This window comes from Micropterus dolomieu, linkage group LG10 (assembly GCF_021292245.1).
Source record: "Micropterus dolomieu isolate WLL.071019.BEF.003 ecotype Adirondacks linkage group LG10, ASM2129224v1, whole genome shotgun sequence".
In the NCBI taxonomy this organism is placed as follows: Eukaryota; Metazoa; Chordata; class Actinopteri; order Centrarchiformes; family Centrarchidae; genus Micropterus; species Micropterus dolomieu.
Window position 1 is genome coordinate 26,381,191 of NC_060159.1, and position 7,862 is coordinate 26,389,052.

Below are 7,862 nucleotides of genomic sequence, written 5' to 3' on the forward strand. Positions count from 1 at the left end.
AAAGGTGGACCTAATATATTATATAGACTCATTACATGCAAAGTGAGATATTTCAAGCTTTTATTTGATATAATTTTGATGATTATTGCGTACAGCTTATGAAAACCCCAAATTCAAAATCTCAGATGATTAGAATATTCCATGAAATCAATTTTAAAAAAAGGATTTTAAATACAGAAGTGTCCTCTGCCCTCTGAAAAGTATAATCATGCAGATGTACTCAGTACTTGGTTTGGGCCTGTTTTGCATGAATCACTGCCGCAGTGCGGCGTGGCATGGATGCTATCAGCGTTATTGAAGACCAGGATGCTTCAATAGCGGCCTTCAGCTCTTCTGCATTGTTCGGTCTCATGTCTTTCATCTTTCTCTTGGCAATGCCCCATAGATTCTCTACGGGGTTCAGCTCAGGCGAGTTTGCTGGTCAGCAGTAATCCCATGGTCATTGAACCAGGTTTTGGTACTTTTGGCAGTGCGGGCAGGTGCCAAGTCCTGCTGGAAAATGAAGTCAGCATCTCCATAAAGCTCGTCTGCTGAAGGAAGCATGAAGTGCTCTAAAATGTCCTGGTAGACGGCCGCGCTGACTCTGGACTTAATAAAGCACAGTGGACCAACACCAGCAGATGACGTGGCTCCCCAAACCAACACAGACTGTGGAAACTTCACGCTGGACTTCAAGCATCTTGGATTGTGTGCCTCTCCGTCCTTCCTCCAGACTCTGGGACCTTGGTTTCCAAATGAGAATCAGAAAAGAGGACTTTGGACCACTGAGAAACAGACCAGTTCTTTTTTTCTTCTGACTGTGTTTGTTGTTCAGGAGCGGCTTGATTTGAAGCCCGTGTCCAGGACCCGTCTGTGTGTGGCGGCTCTTGATGCAGTAACTCCAGCCTCAGTCCACTCCTTGTGAAGCTCCCCTGCACATTTGAACGGCCTTTTCCTGACAATCCTCTCCAGGCTACGGTCATCCCTGCTGCTTGGGCACCTTTTTCCTCCACTTAACTTTCTATTAATGTGCCTTGATACAGCACTTTGAGAACATCCAACTTCTTTTGCAATGACCTTTTGAGGGTTTCCCTCCTTGTGGAGGGTGTCAATGATGGTTTTCTGCACAGCTGTCAGGTCAGCAGTCTTCTTCCACTGAACCAGACTGAGAGACCGATGAAAGGCTCAGGAACCCTTTGCAGGTGTTTAGGATTAATTAGCTGATTAGAGTGGGACACTTTGAGCTCACAATACTGAACCTTTTCGCAATATTCTAATTTTCTGAGATGTATAACAGGGGCGTAGGAGTGACTTTGAACCTGAGGGGGCGCTGAAATTTGGGTGGTTTGGGGGCAAGCACTTAAATGCTCATTTCTAATGACTTTTGAAAACAGAAAGTACTTAGTGTGGCTGAAAGAGGGCGTTTGTAGTGAAAGAAGATGGAGAATAGACTGGAGAGGGGTTATTAAAAACACTCTGGTGCACAATCAGAGAGAGACGCAGTGTAAAGTAACTAGAACAAAACCGACTACATACCATAAACAGCTGCTAGTTAATGTAGCTAGCCACAGCAGCCACAGCTGCCTGTGATGTTTCCTGTGTCTCCCTCAGTCCTGCCACTCCCTGTTCTGTGGTCACTTCTTCTCACATCTAGGAAAGCAACAAATGTTTGTCAGTACAGAACTGGCTTTACTGCAAACTCTGATGACTTCCCACTGACCTAACAAAGTCACCAAGCAAGAATGGGAAAACATCCCACTTTTAAGATGAAAGCAGTCGGTCTCTTCAGGTCCCAGATCCTCAATGAACATGACCCAGTCCAAACTCAATTAAAACATGTTGCTGATACCAAATTCGAAACGGTTGTATAATTTTCCAAAAACACAACAATTTCTCAGTTTCAACATCTGACAAGTTGTCAGTGTGCCAACTTTTTGGGAACATTGTAGTTAATGTTAATAAACGGGGTTGTATATCAAACTGTACTGCTTCAAATGTCTTGCACTGTTGAACTGTTGTTGGGGTTGTGAGAGTGTTTAGATCCTCAAACAGAAAACAGTGAAGAAAAAAAGAAATAACACTCTGATGAAAATGAAAATGTGTGGTTTAAGAGCCGGAAGAGACTAAGGGGAACTTCTCTTAAGATGTGCGTGTCTTCAGAATGAAAATAACACCTATTGTCTATGTAAATTACAAAGCTCCAAGGCTCATATTTCTTCACTTTGTTCCAGGACGCAGCAGCAACAACACAGGTACTTTGCTTCTCTTACATTCATCCTCAAATGTGTTAATTTTGAAACTGCTTTAAATCTCTTTGTTTTTAATAGCAGCATCGTGATTTTTGATGAATAAACTAAATATGATCATTGTCTGAACTGACATCAACATGACAAAAATAATCATATTTTAAGATTTATTGTTGTTGAATTTGTGCCATTTTTTACGTTTTAGTTTTTTTTATTAGTCTTTAGTTATTGGTTTTTAACTGTTTTATTCTCCAGCCATGGGACGTAAACACTCCAAACCAGATGCATCCGAACTTCCTCCATGTAAGATTGTTTAAAAAAACAGTTCTTGATTTCCTGATAATTACATTATTATGTGTTTTCATAATATTTTGTCTTATCTGAACATGTGTTGTGTATTTGTCAGTTCTCAGCGAACCATGGAGGACAATAAACTGGGGGTGAGTGTGTCCACACCATCAATGTTAGCTTGTTAAACAAAATCTTTCACAGCAGAAGCTACAGAAATTTACTTGTGATTGTTTTTTTTGTTTGTTTCCTTGTTCGATCTCCTGATTCATTTCTCAGTTGATGTGTGACATCAGTGCAAAATGAGTTTAGTCTGTACTCAAATGTTTCCTTCCCTGCGCAGAGACAAACAGAGCGCTCTGCAGAACATGAAGAACTACAAACCTCATGATGAAGGCCAGCAGCTCAGGATTCTTCTTCATGGCCCAGCTGGAGCTGGAAAGTCCAGTTTCATCAACTCTGTTCAAAGCCTGTTACATGGCAGAATGTACACACTGGCTTTGGCAGATAACATCTTTCACGACAGTTTCACCAGGAAGGTATGAATGACGTATTGATAAAGAGAATATCACAAATTCATTATTCCTTAATACGTTGCAATAATTAGTTTATTATTATTATTATCACTTTATTATATCATTTTCAACCAAGGAATACAAAGTGCCTTCTAGAGTTTTCTGCGTTTGCAGTGGAAGTAAAACTAAACAACAAAACTCAGTGTCCCCATTCTTCGTGGCTGAGTTTCTGTTGCTCCCAATCGCTTAGACTTTGTTATAATACCATTACCAGTTGACCGTGGAATATTTAGTAGTGATGAAATTTTCACAAATGTTATTGCACAGGTGGCAACCTATCACTGTACCACAGTTTATTCACTGAGCTCCTGAGAGTGACTCATTAGGTGCTTTCACACTGCCCAATTTTCCGGGATTATTACGCCAATACAGCGGCTCGCTGCGCTGTGTGAAAGGTACTGAGCCGGAAAGGGGGGTCAGATTTGATCCGCCTCTGAGCCGGGAATGTTGGTAGTAACGTAGGCGGAACAATGTCTGCGTGAAAAGCCACAGCCGTCATGCCGGAACAGGAGTGACGTTTCAAGCTGTTGTGTAACAAGTCGCGGTCTCTTTTTTTCGGTCTAAATCCACGACTACAGCTGCGCCACGGCTTTGTACTAACTCCGGTGTACTAACTTAGCAATAAAGGGTATATTAATATTATTATTATTATGTACTTTTCAGCTAAGGAATACTTAATCATATAACATTTGGCACAGATGTGAGGATTTACAATGAAGTTGTAAGAACAACTTCCTGGTCTATGGCAAATCATTCAACTTTGACGCCACGCTATGGACATGCCTAGAAACCAAAAGTCACAGTTAGCTCAAGTTTTCATCGTCAATGTCTTGAGACATTGAGACACAGTCAAAATTTGATGTTGATCGGATTAATTATGTAGGAGTTCATTAAAGTATGGACCTTGTACAAAGCAAAAGGTCAAATGGCACTTTCAAATCAAAATGACTTCCTGTTCGGTTTAGGGTATGGGCCTAACTGTGGATTCAGACCCAAAGCGAATTTAATCTTCATGTTGTTTTATTTCTGTACTACTGCTGAGTGTTGACACACAATGCGAACACAACCCGCGATTGCTACAGTGGTTTGAACCCAAAGTAAACATTTTGCTGGGATTTAATTGAAACGGATCAAACTGATGCCGAAATAACTACAATGTGATGCAGATTTGTTAAACATGAATTCATGCTTTGTCTGTCAGCAAGACAGCAGGACAACAACTTTTAAAATGCTTGTTTTCTGAAAGGAGTTTGTAGGGACCAGGGCTATGCTAACTTGTTCACAGCAAAGTACGACGATAGCTGGATAGATCACAGAGCTCTGGGTGCCTAAAACAGTGGACGTCAGACTCGCTGCTGAGAAGTGTGAGTGAAGATAAATCAGTGTTTCAATCCCAAAAATTTAAGTAAAAAGTTAATTTAGCAGTTAACTGTTAGCTCCTCCCGCCGGTAAACGGTGCATTTGTCAGAGCAGGATCTGGTCTGACTGCGGGGATTTATTTGTCCAAAGTCTCCGGTGCTTCTCCAGCCTCTCTCCTCCTCAGCGCCCCGTCACTCAGCAGCTGTTTGTCGGCCGGCAGAGACTCTGTCCCTCTCAACACAACACCGAAGCCGTCAGTGACGTCCAGACAATCTCAACACTGATAGGCTATTGCGACACAGAGTCGTTAAGAAAAAATCTGAGTTAAGAAATTTCAACTGAGGCGAATCCCCTCGCGTCCCCAACAGCGTGTCCTGTGAACTGGCCGACGGGAAATGGTATTTCTCAGTGTCGTCACATTGACTGTGAATGCACAGTAAGAGGCTTTTTTGTGGATCTAGGTGGAACGTGGGTGGATAAGAGATCATACCATCATGTTGTAAGACAACAGCAGAAAACCCACCAATCTAACAATTACTCAGGAAGGTATGTTTATAAAAAATCTGCAGCAGTGACACTAAATTTACTAAACTATTGACACAAATAAACTGCCTGAAACACTGACACTGAAAAGGCTTCAGAGCTCCACTGACTTCCTGTTTCCGCTGCTGTTGTGGTTAAGATCTGTTTAAGTTGAGGCGACTTGAAAGAGAAACCAGCTCTGACTGTTGATAGGAGTAGTTCTGCTAACACAGTGTGGTATAAAAGTGACATGTTTCATCCGTTAAGACTTAGCGGGTGTATAAGAACTTCTTGCTTCTTTTTTAGAATACATGAAAACTCACTGTTAAATCCTTCTGCTGATCATTAACTGTCAAGAAAGTGATCTGTATGTAACCACATCATATTATACATGTATTTACTGTAGAGTTACCTGTCAGTCCATATTCCTTGTTTTCTCTTCTCTGTTTGTAATAGGCTAAATAGTCAACCGTTTGTCGATAAGAAGAGTCTTAGTAGACCAAGTTTTCATTGGTCACTTAGTCGCAGCCGGTTGTTCCAACACATACAGAATCTTTGGTGTTTATACGTGCTGCTTATAAATATAGCTTTGAAAGGCTTGTTGTTACAGTTGACACTGTTACTGATAACATAATTTCTTTGCTCTGAAACTCAAACCATATGTTGATGGCCTAAAAATATCTATTATTGAACTTTGCCTGGATTTATGTTGCCATCTGTGTTTTGGACTTTTCCTGCTACAACCACATGTACACCTGTTTTCTGTTGTTGAAGAATAAACGCTACAAACTGTATCAGCGCTTCAAAGTGTTTTACATTTGGATCCACACCTCACTTTACCTGCCTCCAGGGTGCGATTTTTGTAAAAGACAATGAAAATTCAGGCATGTTCAAAGGTGTAACAGGGACGCTGGGCTGCCTATCATCATCGAAACAGATAATCAGATTGTGAGGTTTATTGCAGCTTTAGGAATATTGGCTGCCTTCCCTTCAACACACAGCTCCGCTGTTCACCTAAGCAAATGTGTCGTGAGTGTTGATAGACTATTATTAGCGACTTGTAACCAATAAGACGTGGGCGGGACATTAAGCAAGACTCCAGCCTGGTGATTACCTACAGACAGAGAGGCAGCTGGATCAGAGCCAAAGTAGCGCCTTTTCTAATTAATTTAACACTAACAAAACTACAGATCGATCCGAACTGTGAGTTTTGTGACAAGTTGCATCACTATTGAAGTAGATCACTCTGAGGGGGGGATAAAAATTATATATATTTTATTCAGTAGAGGCAGGGATATAGAAACCAGAAGAGGGGAAATCCCCCTCCCCCCGCAATTTGCACACTGCCTGCCTCTGTACTTGGCCAACCTCGACACCTACCTGAGAATTGATGTCTGTTTTTTCTCTATAGTGGTAATAAAATAATAGCTGTCCTTTTCTCTGTATGTGCTTTACAGTACACAACCTACAAGATCCAAAAAGAAAGTCCAGAGTCCTTTTACCCTTTTATCCTCAGTGACATCATGGGCCTGGATCCAATCAAAGGTGTCCAAGTGGAAGACATCAAACTGGCTTTGAAGGGACATGTGAAGGACGGTTACAGGGTACAGAAGCTACAATCTTTGCAGAACATTTTCCCATTCACATTTTTGTTACTGTTGATTAACTGGATTTCAATTTGTTTTCCAGTTCAAACCTGAATCACCGTTGTCAGAGGAGGATCAGTTCTACAACAAATATCCCACTGCCAACGACAAAGTGCACGTTCTGGTTTGTGTTGTTGATGTCAGCAGAATACTTCAAATGAATAATATAACTGTAGAGAAGATTCGGAACATCAGGCTGGAAGCCAGTCACCTGGGTGAGAACATAAATCTCTGATTATTCTTCTCTTTATTGGGTTTTAATAGATCACACTGATTGGAATACGTTGTATAAAACATTCACCTCCTGCAGCTGTTTGTAGTTTCCATCATCACAGAGAAGAGCAGCTGTGGTCAGTTTCAGTTTATATCAGTTACATGATTCAGTAGTTTTGTGTTCTCCTGGCAGGAATTCCTCAAGTGGCCATCCTCACCAAAATTGATTACTGTCCTGAAATCAAACAAGATTTAAAGAACATCTACAGGAGCAAGTTCCTGAAGAATAAGGTAGGTTTAATAGGTAATATTATGAATTTGCAATGTTGGAGTTTGAGTTATACAGTCAGAATGGTTTCAATATTTGAGACCACCGTTCGGTTTATTTCTCCCTATACCAATTTGATTCTAAATACCCAAACTCGACTCGGCCAAATCTCTCACCAGTCATCGATCATTTAAAGACATGTAAACCTCTGGATTAAGAGCATTCCTTTGCTTGAAACCTTGCAAGCAGGGACGTGCACAGGAATTTTGAAGGGCAGTTGCTCTGACCTGAAAAAAGGCACTAAACACAGTATCCAAAATGTATTAACAATATAAATGTCACCAAAATACATATGAGAAAAAGAGTTCCTTATATTATTGTTTATTGTTTTTTTTAATCATTATTATTTTTTATTTTTTTTCCTTTTTTTTTTTATTTGAAAATAAATAATCTAGATTGAATTGACAGATGGGGAAAACTCGCTTCTAATAAAATATTAAATAAAAAAACGCTTAGATTTCGGAAAAAAATACAATCCTTTTTTAACCTTTTGGCTTCCCGTACATTCAGTTGCGCTTCTAGCTCGTATTCACTTCTGTTGGTACGTATCACGTATGGTAACTGGGCAAAACTACGCATGATTTGTTGTAGTATGATTGCATAAAGGAAGGAAACAGGAATTCCGGTAGGGAACAGAATCGACTGACGTGCAGGCAGCGCTGCAGCAGTGCAGCCACTTAAACAGAGTTTGCTCTTCCCCTACTGA

General features: G+C 40.7%; 1 protein-coding gene across 2 annotated transcripts in view; it reads left to right on the forward strand.

The window, feature by feature from the left end:
- myo6a (myosin VIa) overlaps positions 1-7,862 on the forward strand; it is a 173,263-nt gene that overhangs the window by 35,087 nt on the left and 130,314 nt on the right. The gene's annotated exons all lie outside the window — the stretch shown is intronic.